Below are 22,614 nucleotides of genomic sequence, written 5' to 3' on the forward strand. Positions count from 1 at the left end.
AATACTACCACACACACACAAAAAGTGAACATTTAAATATAGGCATTTAAATATTTGCTAATATTAATGGGGAGAAATATAGAGGATTTTTTTTTTTTTTCAGTTGTGGGGCCTGAACTTTGGTCCTGGGCACTGTCCCTCAGCTCTTCAGCTCAAGGCTAGTGCTCTACCATTTGAGCCACAGCGCCACTTCTGGCTTTTTCTGCTTCTGTGGTGCTGAGGAATCAAACAAAGGGCCTCATGCATGCGAGGCAAGCACTCTACCACTGAGCCACCTTCCCAGTCCGTATAGAGGATTTTTAATTCTTTGGATCATCCAAGCATCAAATCTACTAGAGTTTATAACCATCTGGAGAGCATCTTTTTTCCTGATGGCTTAGAGGTAATACTGACAGGAAGAATGAGCAGGCATACAATGAATGTGAAGTCTCTGGTTTCATTACTGTGCCCTCCTCTGCCTACCTCCACCAGCTGATTTTCCTGTTACTCCAAGCCGTGCCAGTGCATGGTAGGTGCTGTGCAGTTATTCTCTGGAGCTGGCAGGAAGGAATGTATGAGCTTGCTGTGGAATGTGAAACAGATGTGGCCTCTTGGACCATGTAATCAAGAAGTGTTTGAAGTGTTGGAGAGGAGAGTGTTTACAAACCAGGAAATAGGCAAAGCCCCAGGGCCAGTGCTGGCAAGGCTTTAGATGAACACACCTTCATAGCGAGCCTAGGGGTTCATTCTTTCTTCGGTGACCCACAAAAATTTTTATCTGTCCAATGAGTTTATCTCCCACATGATATTGTCAGGAACTTATCAAGGCAAATTGTGATTTGTGATATTTCCCTTTGATGTCTGGGGGGGGGGCACCCTGTTACTGTCATTGACCTAGGAAGGCTGTCCACAACAATGGAGAACAGTGTCTCAGGAACAGTGGCCTCCCCATCTCCCCGTAACAGCCAGAGGCTAAGGGCAGCACTGGAGCCTCTAAAAGATAATATTTTCCTCTTATTCTGTTTGCCCACATCACTTTAGGTGGCAATGCCCTCTCAGAACCCAGCCAGATTTCCCCAACCTGCCTGCGCTATAGAAAGTCTTTAACTGTTTATTTATTTATTTACGCATTTATGTATTTGTTTATTTATTTAGTGTCAACACCTAGGCTTGAACGGAAGGACTTGTACTCTCCTTTAACTTTTTCCTCAAGGTTGGCATTCTACCATTTGAGCCACAGATCTTCAGATCTCAACCTCCTCAGTCACTAGGATTAAAGTTAGCGGGGCAGCTAAGTCTCAGAGACCCTTATCTCCAATTAACGACCAAAAAGCCAGAAGTGGAGGTATGGCTTATTTGGTGGAATGCCATCTTTGAGTAAAAAAAAAGCCAAGCAAAAGTGTTAGGCTCTGAGTTCACTATCAGCACTTAAATAAATTCATAATAAAATTTCTAGCAGGATACCAGTGGTTCATGCCTGTAATCCTAGCTACACAGGAGGCTGAGAGCTGAGGATCACAATTCAAAGCCAGCCCTGGCAGGAAAGTCCATGAGTCTCTTATCTCCAATTAGTCACCAGAAAAATGGGAGTGGTGCTGTGGCTCAAGTGGTAGAGCGCTAGCCTTGAGCTGAAGAGCTAAGGGACAGTGGCCAGGCCCAGAGTTCAAGCCCCATTACTGACAAAGAAAAAGAGAGAAAAAAGAAAGAGAGAGAGAGAAAGAAAGAAACTAAAACACGATTTTTTCAAAAGTGGTATAGTTGATTCTGAAAGGGAAAAACAGAATTTCACTCTTCCAACTGACCTTGAAGACAGACAGCTCTCCCAGGGCTAAGTCTTAAAGAATGTGTCCTTGACTTTGTCCTGAAGTTGTACTTATCAATATGGAATTGCAGCTGCCTGGAAAAAGTTAAAAACTTAAAAAGGAAGCTTAAACTTTGTAGCAGCTCACTGGAACCAGTATCATACATGTTACAAATTTTCTTTTGAACCTCTGGTAATTATGATTTCACATCTGAGTTTTGAAAACATTTCTGTGCTAGAATTAACTTTAATTTGCCATACTTCTGTGGGGGAAAAAAAAAAACCTCTTGAGTCCTTGAAATTTATCCATACTCCTGTTACCTCTTTTTTTTTTTTTTTTTGTAGTAGTAGTGTTTCTCAAACTTTAAGGTGCTTAGATAGATGGTTAATTTCTAGTCCAGTAGGTCTGGAATGGGTCTCAAACTCTTTTTTTTTAAATTAAGATTTTTTTTCTACACTTTTTTTTGGTCAGTCATGGGGCTTGAACTCTTCAGCTCAAGGCAAGTGCTTTACCACTTGAGCCACAGCACCACTTATGGTTTTCTGGTGGCTAACTGAAGATATGAGTCTCATGGACTTTTCCTGCCTCAGCTGGCTTTGAATTGTGATACTCAAATCTCAGGCTCTTGAGTAGCTAGAATTATAAGTATGAGCCACCAGCGCCTGACAGAATTTTTCTATACTTTTTAATTATTATCTTTAAGTAGTTGTTCAAAGGAGTTACCATTTAGCAAAGCAGTTTATGAAGACAATGTATCTTGATTAATGCCACCCTTTCAACATTCTGATTTTGTGTGTATGTGTGTGTGTGTGTGTGTATGTGTGTTGGTCCTGGGACTTGAACTTTGGGTCTGGGTGCTATCCCTGAGCTTTTGTGCTCAAGGCTAGTGTTCTACAGCTTAATCCACACCTCCACATCCAGCTTTTTTTTTTTTTTGGGGGGGGGGGGTCTGGTCGTAGGGCCTGAATTCTGGGCCTGGGTGCTGTCCCTCAGCTCTTCAGCTCAAGGCTAGCACTTTACCACTTGAGCCACAGCGCCACTTCCGGCTTTTTTCTTTTTGCTTATGTGGTGCTGAGGAATCAAACCCAGGGCCTCAGGCATGCAAGGCAAGCTCTCTACCACTGAGCCACCTTCCCAGTCCCACATCCAGCTTTTTATGGTTAATTAGGGATAAGAGTCTCAAGGACTTATTTTCCTGCCTGAGCTAGCTTTCAACTGTGATCCTCAGATCTCAGCCTCCAGAGTAGCTAGGATTACAGATGTGAACCATCAGTGAGCAGATTTTTTTTTAAAATGTGGATTAGTGAAAGAGTGCCTGCCTAGCAAACAGGTTATTCATACAAGGGAAATTTCATTGTAACATATCCTTATATGCATACTTGATTGACCTCTCTATTCCTCTTCCTCACTTATAAAAATAACTTCAACAGGTTTCATTGCATTTTAATGCAATGAAATTTCACATTCATCCTCATTCACTCCTTCTATTCACCCTCCTGCCTCTCCCTAATACTGATCTTCAAATAGAGTTTTACCTGATATATACATACACATAGATGTTGTTATTATAAAGGGGTTACAGTTACATAAATCAGGTAAAGAATATATTTCTTTTCAGACAAGGTCACCCCTTCTCTCTCTCTGTCCCAGTTTTTCCCTCCCATCCCCAAACACAGTTTGTATAGTTTATTTTCAACATAGTATCTAGTAAGTCCCATTGCTGCATTTATTCACCCTTTCCTTCCTTCCTTCCTTCCTTCCTTCCTTCCTTCCTTCCTTCCTTCCTTCCTTCCTTCCTTCCTTCTTTTCTTTTTCTGGTCCTGGGGTTGAACTCAGGGCCTAGGCTCTGTCTCTGAGCCTCTCTGTGCTCAAGGCTAGATCTCTACTATTTGAGCCACAGCACTACTTCCAGTTTTTCTGAGTAGTTTTATTGGAGATAAGAGTTTCACGGACTTTCCTGTCCAGGCTGACTTTGAACAATGATCCTCAGATCTCAGCCTCCTGAGTAGCTAAGATTACAGGTGTGAGGCACCAGTGGCTGGCTGTTCATTTTCTAATAAATATATATATATGCATATATATTAGTATGTATGCGTATATGTATATTAGTATGTATTAATCATACCAAGGAAAACTGTATTTTGTATGCCGCACGTGTGCGGCACTGAGGCTTGAACTTAGGGCCTGGGGCACTGTCCCTTACTGTTTTTTTATTTTGTTTTTGCTGATCCTGAGGCTTGAATTTTGTGCCTGGGCACAGTCCCTGAGCTCCTTTTTGCTCAAGGCTAGCACTCTACCACTTGAGCAGCCACAACACTCTTGGCTTATTTGGTGGTTAATTGGACATAAAAATCTCTCAGACTTCCCTGCCCTAGCTGGCTTCAAACTGTGATCCACAATGCTGTTTCCTGAGTAGCTAGGATTACAGACATGAGCCAACAATGCCCAGCTATTATTTTTTTCTTTATAAAGACATTGTATGAAAGGAAATGTACTCATTACCTGACTCATGTAAATGTAATCCCTCTGTACATCACCTCCATAATAACAATAAAATACACTAATTTAAAAAAATAATAAGGTCTTGAGCTGGGTACCAGTGGCTCATGCCTATAATCCTAGCTATTCAGGCAGCTGAGATCATAGGATAGTGATTCAAAGCCAGCCCAAGTTGGAAAGTACTTGAGACTCTTATCTTTAATTATCAAAAAAGCCAGAACTAAAGAGCACTAGCACTAAGCAATAAAACTAAGGGACAGCATCCAAAACCTGAGTTCAAGCACCATTAGCTGAGAGAAAGTTAAAAACAAGTTGTTGGTGATGACAAAAGAAAAAAAAAAAATTAGCCGGTGCCAATGCCTTAAGCCTGTAATGCTAGCTGCTCAGGAGGCTGCCATCTGAGGATCACGGTTCAAAGCCAGTTGGGGCAAGCAAGTCTGTGAGACTCTCATCTCCAATAAACCACCAGAAAACCAGAAGTGGCATTATAGCTCAAGTGGTAGAGCACTAGCTTTGAGCTGAAGAGTTGAGGGACAGCGCCCAGGCTCTGAGTTCAAGTACGATGACTGACAAAAAAAAAAAAAGGCAAAAGGTCCAAGGTAGGCCTTGATATCAAGTTAAAGATTTGTTGAATTTATTCCTAAAGTCAAAGGAAAGGAGTCATTAACTAAAGGGGCAGAGGCCCTGCAGCAGTTAGGACAAAAAACAAAACAGGAACACCCTGACCTCCTGAGGACTCCAGGAGGGGAAGCCCAAGGGGGAGCAGGGGGAGAGGCAGAGCATAGGCCTCCTTCAGTAGAGGAAACTTAAAAAGAACTATGAAAAGACATGGTGGTACATACCTTTAATCTAGGGGCTGAGACAGGAGAATTGTAAATTGAGGCCAGCATGAATGGCTATCACAAAAACAAGCAACTGCTCTCACATAATAATGATACATATTGGGACTGGGAAGGTGGCTCAGTGGTAGAGTGTTTGCCTTGCATGCCTGAGGCCCTTCGCACCACATAAGCAGAAAAAGCTGGAAGTGGCACTGTAGCTCAAGTGGTAGAGTGCTAGCCTTGAGCTGTAGAGCTGAGGGACAGTGCCCAGGCCCAGAGTTCAGGCCCCATGACTGACCAAAACAAACAACAACAGCAAAACAAAAACAAAAACAAAAACCCTCATTATTTCCCTTCTCCCAGATACTGGAATTCATACTCATAAAGCATTTACAGAAGCCAGGTGCTGGTGGCTCCTGTCTGTGTAATCCTAGCTACCAGCAAGCTGAGATTTGAGGATCACAGTTCAAAGTCAACCCAGGTAGAAAAGCCCCTGTGAAATCAAAACAACATTGAGAGTCCACCTAACCCCAGTTAGAATGGCCATGTCAAGATAATCAACAGACGCTGGAGGGGATGTGGCCAAAAGGGAACCCTACTGCATTGTGGGTGGGAGTGTAAACTTGTTCAACCACTTTGGAAAGCAGTGTAGAGGTTCCCTAAAAGACTACACATAGAGCTCCTCTATGACCCTGCAATCCCACCTTTGGGCATTTACCCAAACGATCACAAACAAGGCCATACTAAAGCTACCAGCACAAGTATGTTTATCACAGCATTGTTTACCATAGCTAAGATATGGAACCAACCCAGATGCCCCTCAGTAGATGAATGGATCAATAAAATGTGATATATAATAGAATTTTATGCTTTTATCAGAAAGAATGACACCCCCCATTTGATTTGTTAGGAAATGGAAAGACTTGGAAAAAATCATATTAAGTGAAGTAAGCCATACCCAAAGAAACATAGGTCCCATGTTTTCCCTTATTTGCAATAACCAGTATATGTCTAGGATAATATTACCAGACAAGTAGAAAAGGTCAAAAGCTATGTACATATGACCATATAAGATGATGCTAAGTGAAATGAACCCCAAGATAGGGACATAAGAGGTTTTTTTCTTTGTTGCTGTTGTTTTTAATGTACTATGTGATTTTTTTTGTTTCTTTTGTATGTTTCCCCCATGGTATAACCCCTGTTGTCACTGTATTTGATTCCCATGTCCTGCATCTTGTATATACATTTTTCTAATTTGGGGAGGGGAAGGGAATAAACTGCTGAAACAAGGACACAGGATGACTCATTGCAACAATGAGAAGTACAAGACGAACTTTACTACTTGGGTGGGGTTGGGAAGGAGAAGTTGGGGAGGTGGAGAGGGAAGGGATGGTAGGGTAAAAACAAAGGAGGAGGTAACAATGCTCGATAAGAAATATACTCATTACCTTACTCATGTAACTATAACCCCTTTGTTTAGTATCTTTACAATTAAAAAAAAATGTTGAAGGTATAAAAAAAAAAAGCCCCTGTGAGACTGTTATCTCCAATTAACCTCCAGAAACCCAAAAGTGGCATGGTGGTTCAAAGTGGTAGAGTACTAGCCTTGAATTGAAGAGCTCATGGACAGCATCTAGGCCCAGAGTTCAAGCATGTGATCGACAAAAAAAAAGAAGAAGAAGGAGGAGGAGGAGGAGGAGGAGGAGGAGGAGGAGGAGGAGGAGGAGGAAAGAAAGAAAGAAAGAAAAGAAAAAGAAAAAGCATTTACAGCAACAGATACCTAAGTAGTACATAGTTTTCAAACACTTTTTTCACTTGTGGTAGGGCAGGTCCTGTCTAGATGACAACCAGGTCCAAGGAGAATATTCAAGGTTACTGATCTCAGTATGGGTGTGGTTTGATGGAAACACCCTTGCTTAACCTGAGCAAGACCCCAAAGTACAGGATTCAGTTCTCTATACCACAAGAAAATAAAACTACTTAAAAAATAGTGATAGTTGGGGCTGGGAAGGTGGCTCAGTGGTAGAGCGCTTGCCTTGCATGCATGAGGCCCTGGGTTCGATTCCTCAACACCACATAAACAAAAAGAAAAAAAGCCAGAAGTGGCGCTGTGGCTCAAGTGGTAGAGCGCTAGCCTTGAGCTGAAGAGCTGAGGGACAGCGCCCAGGCCCAGAGTTCAGGCCCCCCCCCCCAAAAAAAATAGTGATAGTAAATAATTGGATTAAAGTTGATAGTTAGGAACTCTCCTTTTGGTATGGCTACTCAGTTCAAGATGACCCTCTGCGAGCTAGGGGACAAATTTCCAGTGCCTATTATCTAATCAAACAGGGCCTAACCCCATCCCCACCCCATCCCTGCCTTGGTGGGCTGGGTGATTATCTAGTATAGAAATCAACTTGAACTTTTGTTTTTTTGCTTTTATTTTTGGTGCTTGTATGGACTTGAAATCTGGGCATAGAAGCTGCCCCTGAGCTTTTTTGTTCCAAGCTAGTGCTCACTACTTGAATCTAGTTCAACTTCTGGCTTTTTTCTTTTTTGCCAGTCCTGGGACTTGCGCTCAGGGCCTGAGCACTGCCCCTAAGCTTATTTTGCTCAAGGCTAGCACTTTGCCACTTGAGCCACAGCACCACTTCTGGCTATTTCTGTGTATGTGGTACTGAGATATCAAACCCAGGGTTTTATGCATGCTAGGCAAGCACTCTACCACTAAGCCACATTCCCAGCCTCTACTTCCGGCTTTTTGATGGTTAATTGGAGATAAGAGTTTCATAGACTTTCTTGCCCAGGCTTGCTAGGATTACAGGCATGAGCCACTAGTGCCTGGCCATCTTGAACATTCCTCACAGGTGCAGCTCTATATCCGAGGCTTACTGGATCGATTTCCTCCACAAAACATGATCTCTTTCAATAGGATCCCCTGGTTCCCTGCTTTGTACTGCATTAGCAGCCCTATTCTAGAAGGCAATGCCAACTCCTATTAATTTATTCTGTACTTTACACTACATTGAGGCCTTTTACTTTTTTTTTGGTCAGTCTTGGGGCTTGAACTCTGGGCCTGGGAGCTATCCCTCAGCTCCTCAGTTAGAGGCAAGCACTGTACCATTTGAGCCACAGCGCCACCTTCGGTTTTCCGAGTGATTTATTGGAGACTCTCATGGACTTCCCTGCCTTGGCTGGCTTTGAGCCATGATCCTCAGATCTCAGCCTCCTGAGTAGCTAGGATTACGGGCATGAGCCACCAGCACCCAGCTTCTCCTGTGTGTGTATGTGTGTGTGTGTGTGTGTGTGTGTGTGTGTGTGTGTGTGTGTGTGTGTTGTAGGGCTTGAACTCAGGGCCTGGGCACTGTCCCTGAGCCTTTTTGTGTTCACGACTGTGCTTTGCCAGGCAGTGTGTGTGTGTGTGTGTGTGTGTGTGTGTGTGTGTGTGTGTGTGTGTTGTAGGGCTTGAACTCAGGGCCTGGGCACTGTCCCTGAGCCTTTTTGTGTTCACGACTGTGCTTTGCCAGGCAGTGTGTGTGTGTGTGTGTGTGTGTGTGTGTGTGTGTGTGTGTGTGTGTGTGTGTGTGTTGTAGGGCTTGAACTCAGGGCCTGGGCACTGTTCCTGAGCCTTTTTGTGTTCACGACTGTGCTTTACCAGGCACCAGTGGCTCACGCCTGTAATCCTAGCTACTCAGGAGGCTGAGATCTAAGGATCACGGTTCAAAGTCAGCCCAGGCAGGAAAGTCCATGAGACTTTTTTTTTGCCAGTCAGGGGGCCTGAATTCTGGGCCTGGCCGCTGTCCCTCAGCTCTTCAGCTCAAAGCTAGCGCTCTACTACTGGAGCCACAGCGCCACTTCCAGCTTTTTCTGTTTATGTGATGCTGAGGAATCGAACCCAGGGCCTCATGCATGCAAGGCAAGCTCTCTACCACTGAGCCACCTTCCCAGCGCCCCCCCACCCCCCCATGAAACTTTTTTTATCTCCAATAAACCATCAGAAAACCGGGAAGTGGCGCTGTGGCTCAAGTGGTAGAGTGCTAGCCTTGAGCTGAAGAGCTGAGGGGCAGTGCCGAGGCCCAGAATTCAAGCCCCACCACTGACCAAAAAAATAAAAATAAAAAGAGAGAGAGAGAGAGACTAGTGCTCTACAACTTGAGCCACAGCCCACTTCCAGTGTTTGAGTGGTTAATTGGAGATAAAAGTTTCATGGGGACTTTTTCTGCATGGGCTGGCTTTGAACCATGATCCTCAGATCTCAGTCTCCTGAGTAGCTAGGATTATAGGCATGAGCCACTGGCATCTGGTAAGTCCTTTTTTTTTTTTTTTTTTAAATCCCTAAGGCCTAATAGAGATCTAGTCATTTTTTCAAAATATAGATTCATGTGTCTATTCTGGGTCATGTACTATGTTAGGTATAATGAACAAAAACAGTAAAAAGTGATGCTATAAAATTGGCTCCACTATGGACTGGGAATGTGGCTTAGTAGTAAAGTGCTTGCCAAGCATGCATGAAGCCCTGGGTTCAATTCCTCATTACCACTTAAACAGAGAAAGCCAGAAGTAGCACTGTGGCTCAAGTGATAGCCTTGAGCAAAGGAAGCTCAGGGACAGTGCCTTGAGTTCAAGTCCCAGGACTGGCAAAATAATAATAATAATAATAATAAAATAGGTTCCACTAATTGAGAATCATTAAGTACTCAAGAACTGGAAAAGCTGTGACGGCCCTTGACTGTAATCTTAGCTATACAGGAGGCTGAGATCTTAGAATCATGGTTCAAAGTCAGCCCAGATAGAAAAGTCCCTGTGAGACTCTTCAATTAACCACTAGAAAATTGGAAGTTGAAGATTAGTGAGATAATGGTGGCTTAAGAAGTATGTGTTGAAGCGCACGGCACCGGTGGCTCACGCCTGTAATCCTAACTACTTAGGAGGCTGAGATCTGAGGATTGTGGTTCAAAGCCAGCCCGAGCAGGAAAGTCCATAAAAATAGCACCAGTATAGCTTATTCACAGCAGAGCCAAGACTGCCATTGTGCATTTTGTTTTATTTATTTATTCATTTATTTTCTTGCAGTGCTAAGGATCAGATCTAGGGCCTTCCAAGCATTCTACCACTCAGCTACCATGTTTTCTGTTTTTGAGTACTGCGGATTGAATTCAGGGCCACTTGCTCAATACACTTGTATTTTTTTTCTAGATTTTTTTTTTTCCCTTTCTTTCTGTCTGCCAAGAGGCTTGAACTCGGCCTGGGTGCAGTCCCTGGGCTCTTCAGCTCAAGGCAAGAGTGCTACCACAGCACCACTTCCCCTTGTATCTTTTTTAAATAGACTTCCTTATCTCATTCAACTATTATTTAGTGCTTTCTGTCTCTCCTCCTCTCTCCCCTGACCTCTTGCATATCTAGGACTATGGGATTATTTATTGGCTCCCAACTTAGTTTTTTTAATTTAAAGGAAAGGGAGGAAGAGAGGGAGGGAGGGAGGGAGGAAGGAAGGAAGGAAGGAAGGAAGGAAGGAAGGAAGGAAGGAAGGAAGGAAGGAAGGAAGGAAGGAAGGGAGGGAGGAAGGGAGGGAGGGAATATGAAAACCAAAGTTCATTGCATTCTTCTCCCAACTTTGATATGTTTGAAAATGTTAATAGTAAGCAGGTTTAAGAGAGGCACTGAATTAAAAGTGCTGTGGAATAATTACAAGTTCAAGGCTTTGAGGCAGATCAGGGCTCTGGGCAGTCTTGTACAAGGTGCCCTCTGAACTCAGTGGGTTAGGAATTAGACTAGACAGCAGAGTCTAGCTCTGAAGTCAATCCAGATAACTCAACAACTTGGCATTTGCCTGAGGCAAGTCACAAAGCTTCTTTGGCTGTCTATAAAAAACATGGAGAATGGGGCTGGGAAGGTGGCTCAGTGGTAGAGCGCTTGCCTTGCATGCATGAGGCCCTGGGTTCGATTCCTCAGCACCACATATGCAAAAAGAAAAAAGCCGGAAGTGGCACTGTGGCTCAAGTGGTAGAGTGCTAGCCTTGAGCTGAAGGACAGTGCCCAGGCCCAGAGTTCAGGCCCCACGACTGGACCCAAAAAAAAAAAAAAACCATGGAGAATATGGTGGGGCCCTAGAGAGCTGCTGTGATGGGAAGGCCCCGTCCACCCATATTCCCTCATCCATGGATGTTACTTGGTTTTTGGCCTTTCCCTTGAAACTTGAGTAATTAATGTCATCCCAGCAGAACCACCATTAGTGACACTTTTTTTGTTTTAACCATTTCTTTTAAAAAAATATTGCTTGGCAAGGACAAAAAATACAAATGTTTCAGGGTAAGGAAATGTAGAAAATAGCCCTGCATGGGCTGGGAAGGTGTCTCAGTGGTGGAGCGGTTGCCTCGCATGCATGAGGCCCTAGATTCCATTCCTCAGCACCACATAAACAGAAAAAGCTGGAAGTGGCACTGTGGCTCAAGTGGTAGAGCATTAGCCTTGAGCTAAAGAGCTGAGGGACAGTGCTCAGGCCTAGAGTTCAGGCCTCACCACTGACCAAAAAAAAAAAAAAAAAGAAAGAAAAAAGAGCCCTGCATATATGATATTTTTCCTCCCTGTATGACTAAGGATAGTAACTAGATGGAAAAGGTACTTTGATGATCAACCCTTCTTGCTCACATTTCCACACAAACTCTTTGCATATAGTTACAAAGGAAAATATAACCACCAATAAATAATACACCAGTGTGTGCATGATTTATAAGTGTATATACTATATCTGTTGAGAAATCATGCAAAATCACTGCTTTTATGTGGAAATTCAGTCTGTTTAGGCCTACTGACAATAAAATGTAATATCTTAGAAAATATTGCTTGGAAACATAAAAAATATTATCTTACTAAGAACTTTATGACACTGAACCTCAGTCATATTCTTCCCTACTCCCATTCACATGAACAGAAGACAATCATGGTCAAGCTGTTTCTTTTACATATATACCTTCAACTTTTTGATATATATTGATTTTTTTTTAGTCATTACCTATTATCTTTTTGTTTTGGTAGATTTGTATTTAATTTTTTCATGTCATCCCCCATCTTCTCAGTATAATAATATAACAACTTTTGCCTAAATCAAGTTAATGCTTCCATTATTGCACAAAATAAGTTTTGTTCATACAAAAGCCAAACTGTATACTCTAAACATGACATTGCTTTTATAATTTTTTTGCTTTTCCATATTAAAATCCTTGCTTATAGAATTTACTTACTTATAGAACTTACTATGGTCCAGTCATCATTTTGTCCACATTTTTATGTAAGAGTATTATTTTCCAAATGGTCAAAAATATCAGATACTGGGGCTGGGAAGGTGGCTCAGTGGTAAAGTGCTTGTCTTGCATACATGAGACCCTGGGTTCAATTCCTCAGCACCACATAAGCAGAAAAAAAAAAGCCGGAAGTGGCGTTGTGGCTCAAGTGGTAGAGCGCTAGCCTTGAGCTGAAGAGCTGAGGGATAGCGTCCAGGCCCAGAGTTCAGGCCCATGACCGGATTCAAAAAAAAAAATCAGATACTCTACCAATTATTTTGGAAATTGTAATAGTTAATTGTATTTGTCTAGGTGTCCTGAGTGTTGGTCAAACATTTTTGTTTCTGTGAAGATGCTTTTGATGAAATTAATGTTTAAATCTCATTAAGCAGATTGCTCTCCATTAAATAGGAAAGTCCCATCTAGTTACTTAAGAACATGAACAAATAGGCTGGGAAGGTGGCTCAGTGGTAGAGCACTTGCCTTACATGCATGAGGCCCTGGGTTTGATTTCTCAGCACCACATAAGCAAAAAGAAAAAAGCCGGAAGTGGCACTGTGGCTCAAGTGGTAGAACGCTAGCCTTGAGCTGAAGAGCTGAGGGACAGCGCCCAGGTCCAGAGTTTAGGCCCCACAACCGGACCCCCCCCCCCCAAAAAAAAAAGAAAAAAAAAAGAACATGAACAAAACTGTAGCTTTCTCCAACAGATAGCCTTCAGACTCTCCTGAGATTGATCCTTCTGAATAATCATTCTGAAAGTATATACTGTTGCTTTCTGTGCTCATCCATACAAATTTGGACTTGTCAAGCTTCTGTATTAATCAAGTTTTTATCACTATAATACATACCTAAGACAATCAAATTATAAACAGAAAAAAATATTACTTGGGACTGGGAATGGTGATAAGGTACCTGCCTAGCATGCATGAAACCCTAGATTCAATTCCTCAGTACCACATAAACAGAAACAGCTGGAAGTGGTGCTGTGGCTCAAGTGGTAGAGTGCTAACATTGAGCAGAAGCAGCTCAGGGACAGCGCCTAGACCCTGATTTCAAGCCCGAGGATTGGCAAAAAACAAAAAACAAAAAAATTACACACACACTCACACATACACCTATTGCTTATCTTACAATCTTACAGGCTTAGAAGACCCACAGTAAAGATAACAGCCTCTATTTACTGAAACAATTACTTGGAAGGCAAATCAAGGTGGTGTAATCCTCTCTGCTTTCAGTCTGAAGTCTTTATTGTTTTTTTTTTTTTTTTTGTCGGTCGTGGGGCTTGAACTCTGGGCCTGGGCATTGTCCCTCAGCTCTTCAACTCAAGGCGAGCACTCTACCACTTGAGCTACAGCGCCACTTCCTCAGTCTGAAGTCTTTAGGACTAGTTGGCTGGTGGTAGCCCTTAAGAGGGTTAGTGGAAGCTCTGTTTCTGTTTCTCTCTGTTATAGAGCTGAAGATGCAACTGTAGAGTTTGCCCATGTTAAGCATAACAGGGATTTAGAAGCTGCTCTTGATGAAAAGCATGGATTCCTCATTTTGGCTACACATGTCCAAAGGGTAACTTTTATCTGTGTTGTTTTCTCTCCCATCAGGTTACCTTACAGCCATCTTGGCATCCGGGAAGGGCAAAACTATTGGGTAAACACTTCACTGGAGTCAAAGCTACCCAATGCCAGGCAACAAGGACCTTTGGGTATGTGCTTACACACTTGCTAGTACTAGGATGTGAATTCAGGGCCTTGTGCTCTTTTTTTTTTTGGTCAGTCCTGGGGCTTGAACTCAGGGCTTAAACACTGTTCCTGACCTTCTTTTGTTCAAGGCTAGTACTCTACCACTTCAGCCACAGCACTATGTCCAGTATTTTCTGTTTATAGGATACTGAGGAATCAAACCCATGGCTTCATGCATGCTAAGCAAGCACTCTACCACTAAGCCACATTCCCAGCCCCTCGAGGTTCTTTTGCTCAAGGCTAATGCTCTATTACTTGAGCCACAGAACCACTTGCAGCTTTTTCTGAGTGGTTTATCAGACATGTAGAGTCTCGTGGACTTTGTAAGGGATGGCTTCAAACTGTGATCCTCAGATTTCAGTCTCCTTAATAGCTAGGATTATGGGTATCAGCAACCAGTATCCAGCGCTTATTTGTTTTTGTTCTGGCTTTGGGGCTTGAACTCCAGGCCTGAGTGCTGAACCTGAATGGTTTTGTTGTTGTTTTTCCTCAAGGCTAGTGCTCTATCATTTAAGCCATAGCTCCACTTTGCTTTTTGGTGGTCAATTGGAGATCAGAATCTCATAGGTATTCCTGCCTGGGCTGGCTTGGAACCATGATGCTTAGATCACAGCCTCCTGAGTAGCTAGGATTACAGGTTTGAGCCACCAGGGGCTGGTGAGACTTGTGTTCTTGCTTGTCATTTTTGTTGTTGTTGTTGTTCATGGATAATACTTAAGCCATGCCTTTACTTCTCACATTTTGCTGCTCAATTGACAATAAAAATCTCATAGACTTGTTTTCTCTGAGGGCTGGGAAGGTGGCTCAGTGGTAGAGCGCTTGCCTTGCATGCATGAGGCCCTGGGTTCGATTCCTCAGCACCACATAAGCAGAAAAAAAAAAAGGCGGAAGTGGCGCTGTGGCTCAAGTGGTAGAGCGCTAGCCTTGAGCTGAAGAGCTGAAGGACGGCGCCCAGGCCCAGAGTTCAGGCCCACGACCGGACCGCAAAAACAAAACAAAACAAAACAAGACTTCTTTTCTCTGAGTTGGTTTCAAACTCTGACTCTCAGATCTCTCAAGCCTCCCTAGTATCTAGGATTACAGATATAATCCATTGGTTCCTGGCTCCAAATTCTTTCAGGTAAATTATTACATGGTACTTTATTTTTTAATTTTTTTAATTTTTATTTTTGGTTTGGTCATGGGGCCTGAACTCTGGGCTTGGGCGCTGTCCCTCAGCTTTTCAGCTCAAGGCTAGTGCTCTACCACTTGAGCTACAGCACCACTTCCGGCTTTTTTTTTCTGCTTATGTGGTGCTGAGGAATCGAACCCAGGGCCTCATGCATGCAAGGCAAGCACTCTACCACTGAGCCGCCTTCCCAGCCCGGTACTTTACTTTTTTGGCCAGGCTCTAGGGCTTGAATTCAGGGCCTGGGCACTGTCCCTAAGCTTCTTTTACTCAAGGCTAGCACTCTACCATTTGAGCCACAGCACTACTTCTGGCCTTTTCAGTTTATGTGGTATTGAGGAATCAAATCCAGGGCTACATGCGTGCTAGGAAAGCACTATACCACTAAGCCACATTCCCCCCACATGCTACTTTTTTTGGGGGGTGGGGGAAGTCCAGTTGTGGGGCCTGAACACTGGGCCTGGGTGCTGTCCCTCAGCTCTTCAGCTCAAAGCAAGCGCTCTACCACTGAGCCACCTTCCCAGCCCTGCCACATGAGAACACTTCTAATGGGAAAAAAAGGATGGGTACAAGCTGAGTCCTAAAGGAGGAGCTGGAGCTTCAGTTCAAGTGGTAAAGTGTTAGCCTTGAGCACAAAAGCTTAGGAACAGTACTCAAGCCCTGAGTTCAAGCCCTGAGTTCAAGCCCCAGAGCCAGCACAGAAAAAAAAAAAAAAAACAACAGTGTTGGCACTGGTGGTTCATGCCTGTAATCCTAGCCACTAAGGAGGCTGAGATTTGTGGATTGCAGTTTGAAGCCAGCTCAGGCAAGAAAGTCCATGAGACTCTTATCTCCAATAAGTTCAAGCTCTAGGATATTCTCTCTCTCTCTCTCTCTCTCTCTCTCTCTCTCTCTCTCTGCCACACACACTCTGTCTCTCTCTCTCACACACACAGAGGAACCTATCTCAGTATCATTTATGCCTGTAATCCCAGCACTGAGAAGTCTGAAAAAGGAAAATAGCACGTAGTAGACCTGCCTGAGCTACACAGAAAGACCTGGTCTCAACACAAATAGGAAACACCCTAGATGTTTAAGCAGATCAGAATTTAGGTTACACTGGTACTAGTCTAGCCTCTTCATTTTGAAGACAAAGCTCATGTGATTTCTTTTAAGCAATGGAGCCAAGTGTTACTCTGAGTTCATCTGAGAAGACATTGCTGAATGTCTTCCTCACCCTAATCTTGTTTAATCTTTGAAGATGCCAGAAGTTCCTCTGCAGGTGGGCTGGCCAAAACCAGTTGCGTCTAAGACACAGTGACTGACTCTCAGACCACCGCTGAAGTCATTATAATGATATCTGTAGACGAAATGACACTCAGCTCTGAGACCAGGGGCTCCAAATACACATAATAGGATCAAAGGATGAGCAGCTCTGAAGTCCAGGAAAATCCTCACCTATTCACAGAAAGCAAGAGGATATCCTTTCCTTCATTGGCTTGTCCTCTCATGTACCTGCATGCCCACACACGTGTGTGTTTGTGTGTGTATGTGTAACTAGGGTTACAGACCTGAGCCATCAACATTTGGCTCCTTATTTTTTTTCCCTTGGTTTCTGTACTTTCAGCCTCCAAGGACTGAGTTAAGTCTGCTTCATTGCTAGGTGATGCTTGAGCTTGATAGTGAGTCCACAATTCAGAGAAAGAAAAGCACTCAGTTTGAGGCAAAAACTGGTGACTGGAGACATCAGCCTCCAGCCTCCCTGGCCAGTGCTCTTTCTGTAATTTGTATGGAAAATTTTGGGTCTCTCCTTTTCTTCCCCCCTAGCAGTACTGAGGTTTGAACTCAAGGCTTCAAGCTTGCTAGGCAGGCACTCTACCACTTGAGCCATACTCCCATCTAACATAGATATATTTGATTATTTGACACAGGATCTTGCTTGTAACATAGGCTGGCCTCCAACTCAATATGTTGCTGACTCAGCCTGATGTGATACAGGCATATACCATCATATCAAACAATATTTTATTTTGATTTTTTTTTGGGGGGGGGTCCAGTCGTGGGGCCTGAATTCTGGATCTGGGCACTGTCCCTCAGCTCTTCAGCTCAAGGCTAATGCTCTACCACTTGAGCCACAGCACCACTTCTGGCTTTTTTCTTCTTGCTTATGTGGTGCTGAGGAATCGAACCCAGGGCCTTGAGCATGCAAGGCAAGTGCTCTACCACTGAGCCACCTTCCCAGCCCATTCAAACAATATTTTAAATTGTTTACCTCTTTTGTTTTTTTTTTTCTTGTCAGTTGTGGGGCTTGAATTCTGGGCCTGGGTGCTGTCCCTCAGCTCTAGGCTGGCACTCTACCACTTGAGCCACAGTGCCACTTCCTGTTTTCTGGTGGTTGACTGGAGATAAAAGTCTCATAGACTTTCCTGCCGGGGCTGGTTTTGAATGGTGACCCTCAGATCTCAGCCTCCTGAGAGGCTAGAATACAGGTGTGAGCCACTGGCACCCGGCTAATTGTTTAAATTTTAGCCAAATAAATAATAGAAATTGTGGATAGGAAAAATTTCAGAAACCCAGGTCTTCTCTGGCAGAACCAGTGACTTGGGGAGGAGACAGAAACTATTTCCTGGAAATGTAGACATAGGAAAAAGGCCCAAACTTTACTCCTTCAAAGATCAATGTTTTCTCTTTGGTGATAGCAAAGGGCAGGCAGAAATCTTTCATCATCAGGATGAAAATGTTATACCTCAAGTTTTTTTTTTTTTTTTGTCAGTTATGAAGCTTGAACTCTGGGCCTGAATATTGTCTCTGAGCTCTTCAGCTCAAGGCGAACACTCTACTACTTGAGCCACAGCTCCACTTCCAGTTTTCTGGTGGTTTATTGGAGATAAGAGTTTCATGGACTTTCCTGCTTGGGCTGGCTTTGAACCATGATCCTTAGATCTCAGCCTCTTGAGTAGCTAGGATTACAGAGGTGAGCCACCGACACCCTGCAACCCCAACTTTGAAATAACACAAATCTTGAGCCACACTAATAGTTATCTTCTTTTTTGGGGGGAGGGGAGGGGTCCGGTCGTGGGGCCTGAACTCTGGGCCTGTACGCTGTCCCTCAGCTCTTCACTTCAAGGCTAGTGCTCTACCACTTGAGCCAAAGCGCCACTTCCAGCTTTTTTCTTTTTGCTTATGTGGTGCTGAGGAATCGAACCCAGGGCCTCAGGCATGCAAGGCAAGCGCTCTACCACTGAGCCACCTCCCAGGCCCTCACATTAATATTTAAAGCAAATTATTAACCTTCAATGTAACATTGAAGTGGTTTAACTAAAATTAAGCTCTTTCCTAAAAAAAGAAAAAGAAAGTTTAGCCAGGAGCCTGTGGCTCACACCTGTAAACCTAGCTACTGAAGACATTGAGATTTGAACATCATAGTTCCAAGCCAGCCCAGGTAGGAAAATCCATAGACTTACCTCCAATTAACCAAAAAGCTGGAAGTGGAACCATGGCTCAAGTTGTAGAACAGAGGCTGAGATCTGAGGATCACGGTTCAAAGCCAGCCCGGGCAGGAAAGACTGTGAGACTCCTATCTCCAATAAACCACCTGAAAACTGGAAGTGGCGCTGTAGCTCAAGTGGTAGAGTGCTCGCCTTGAGCTGAAGAGCTGAAGGACAGCGCCCAGGCCCAGAGTTCAAGCCCCACGACTGACAAAAAAATAAAATAAAAAAAAAGAACATTTGCCTTGAGCAAAAAAAGCTCAGTGAAAACATCTAGGCCCTGACTCAGGACTGGCAAAAAAAAAAAAGATTAGAAATAAAAAGCACATGGAAACCTCAAAAGCAGTTTTAACCAAACTTTTAAAATCTCTAGAGAAAAGAAATACAATGAAGACTATATGATAATTAAAAAATTAAAAACTTGAATTGTAGGAAAGAATCCGTATTTTGGAACTTACTCAAATTTCAAAATTTTGTCTTGAGATCTTAAATTTTGAATTCAGTATTGTAGAGCAAAATTGAAAAGCAATTAGGAATTCAAGTTTATAGCACCAACTTCCTTCCCAAGGAAATCTATTGATTTGTAATTTGGCCCTGAATGTGACCTGTGCCCTTCCTGTCATGACGATTTGGGTCACTCAGTCTACAACAAATGCAGCTGCTCATTTGCCATTCTTTTATTTGCATGACAATGTGTGGGAATAGATTCACAATTAATAAAACATTTCCAGTAAGCAGTCAGACTAAGGAAGTGAAGAACATTCCTCTAGTAAGTGTAAAAAGAAATGTTTCATTTTTGCCTTATTGTAGACAAAAGAAAACTTCATGTCTTTCACAATTTTGGTAAAGGCCCAAACTGTACATTTGGCTATTGTGTGTAAAAAAGTTATATAGACTCAAACTACTATTTAGTTAAGAACAACAACAACAAAGAGACTGGGAATGAATGTGACTTAGTGGGAGAGGGCTTGCCTAGCATGCACAAAGCCCTGGGTTTGATTCCTTAGTACCAGGTAAACAGAAAAAACTGGTAGTGGCATTGTGGCTCAAGTGGTAGAGTGCTTGAACAAAAAGAAGTAGGGACAGTGCCCAGGCCCTGAGTTCAAGCCTCAGGACTGTCACACACACACACACACACACACACACACACACACACACACACACTCTCTCTCTCTCTCTCTCTCTATATATATATACATACATACATATATGTATATATGTATATATATGTATATATATACTGTATATAATATATATATATATACACACACACACACATATATATGTATATATAAATTTGTTCAGTTTTTTTTTTTTAATTTTTTGGGTCCATCGTGGGGCCTGAACTCTGGGCCTGGGTGCTGTCTCTCAGCTCAAGGCTAGTGCTCTACCACTTGAGCCACAGCACCACTTCCCCCTTTTTTTCTTTTTGCTTATGTGGTGCTGAGGAATCGAACCCAGGGCCTCAGGCATGGAAGGCAAGCGCTCTACCACTGAGACACCTTCCCAGCCCAATTTGTTCAGTTTGTATTAGGCCTAGAGTAGCTTCTTCTCATCCTCACTTTTTTTCTCTCTTTTCTTTCTTTTATTCCTTTGTTTTCTCACTTCAATGAGAAGGAATGCTTTGCAAATTCAGTTACTGGGAGTGCAGGTAGTACAATGAAGTCACCACCTAGGGTAGTGTTATAATTCAAGCATTTGGAGGTTAAGGCAGGGGGTGGGGATCATGTGTTGGAGGCCAGCCTGGTCTACATAGACTTTGTGTAAAATTAAAAAATATGAAAAACAAAAAAACAAAGTCACTGAGAGCTTTGGTGGGCATATGCCTTAAGGCCTTCATTCCATCTTTGTTTGTGTGTGTGTGTGTGTGTTTGACTTCCGGCTTTTTCTGCTAAAGGGCTTCATGCATACAAGGCAAGCACTCTACCACTGAGCCACCTTCCCAACCCCTTTCATTCCATCTTATACCTGACTCCATGTTAGTTACCTACATATATTTCACTTATCTATGTCATATCAGGCAGGGCCTTGGGAGGTAAAGCATATATATATATATAAAATTTTATTTTTATTTTTCAGTACTGGGAATTAAACCCAGGCCGTATACAAGCTAGGCAAGAGCTGTTACCCCCCAAATTATTTATTTTTTGTTTCAGTCCTGGGACTTTTAACTCTGGGCCTGAGCTCTGCCTCTGGGATGTTTTTCCCTCCTTCTCTCCACCCCCTTTATTTTTTTCTCAAAGCTAGCACTCTACCACTTGAGCCACACCTCCATTTTCATGGACTTTCCTGCCCTGGATGGTTTTGAACTTTGATCCTCACATCTCTGCATCTCAGCATCTCAGCACCTAAGATTACAGATATAAACCACCAGCACCTGCCTTTTTTTTTTTTTTTTTTTTTGGCAGTTCTGGGGCTTGAACTGAGGGTCTGGGCACTGTCCCTAGCTTCTTTTTCTCAAAGCTAGCACTCTATGTACCACTAGAGTCACAATGCCACTTCTAGCTTTTTCTGTGTATGTGGTACTAAGGAATCGAACCCAGTGCTTCATGTATACTAGTCAAGAACTCTACCACCAAGCCACATTCCCTTTTTTTTAAGCCCGTACCGGGGCTTGAATTTAGGACCTATGCATTGTTCCTTAGGCTTTTTACTCAAGGCTGGAATTCTATCATTGGAGCCACAGATCCACTTTGGGCTTTTTTTTTTTTTTTTTTTTTTTGTGGCTAGTTGGAAATAAGAGTTTACAGACTTTCCTTCTCTAGCCCAGCTTCCAACCACAATCCTCAGATTTCTGCCTCCTGAGTTCCTGGGATTACAGGTATGAGCTATAGTCCTAGGATTGCAACCCTATTTTAGGATGATATCCAAGGCAGGCTAAGAGGGTATTTCAGGTGAAAACAATGAAATCTTTGATTCCCTCCACCCTGTGAATTACTATATGCCACCCAGGTATCAAGCATGGTTACCCTGCTTTAAGACATAGAAGTCACTCCAGTCTCCAACATAACACTGTCCCATGCCAGCCACTACCATCTTTACCCAGAGTAGTTCTGCCACCAAAATAAGGTTTTGTCGGCTCAGTAAAGAACTTATTTTCATTTATTTTTTAAAATAAGTTATTGTGAAAATACTGTACAGAGGGGTTACAATTACATGAGCCAGGTAGCCAGTACATTTCTTATCAAGCATTGTTGTCTCCTCCTGTTTTTCCCCTACCATCCCTTCCCTCCCATCTCCACTACACTCCTTTCCCAAACTTATTTAATGAATGCTTTTACTTTTTAATTTCTTTAAATAGGTGCACAAAGGGGTTCTCAATCCAGCACGTCAATTCATGTGTACCGTGGGTTTTTGTTTTTTTTTTTTAATCCAGGGTCTCACTGTGATCCTCCGGCCTCAGCCTCATGAGTGCTGGGGTCACAAGCATGAGTCACTACCCAGGAAGCTGGCTCCTCTAATCTTCATTCTAATCTTTATTAGAATAGAATGAAACTTTATTCCAACTGTTGTAAGCCATATTTCCGGATACATTTTCTTCCTGCAGCTCCCAAGATGATTACATTTCCCCCATTGATAATTACAAGGCATTTTCCTCTAGAAGCTTAAACAACTAAGGGTAGTGATGGATGGAGACTTCAATGAGTCTGCTCGGGGCTCTGCTGGTTAATGGCTGGTCTTAAGGACTTTTCTGCCCTTGCTGGCTTTGAACCGAGATCCTCAGATCTCAGCAGCTAGAATGGCAGGCGCCACACGCCAGCACATTCCAGACAACTCCATTCTGCACTAAGTGCAGGGACTGAGGTTTTTTTGTTGTTGGTTTATAAAAGAAATTGAGGAAGTGTGCGGCCCCGCCCCTTTAATGACCTCAGGGCAGGCGGATTAG

The sequence above is a fragment of the Dipodomys spectabilis genome, unplaced genomic scaffold (genome assembly GCF_019054845.1).
Source record: "Dipodomys spectabilis isolate Male_0828 unplaced genomic scaffold, ASM1905484v1 ptg000043l, whole genome shotgun sequence".
Lineage (NCBI taxonomy): Eukaryota > Metazoa > Chordata > Mammalia > Rodentia > Heteromyidae > Dipodomys > Dipodomys spectabilis.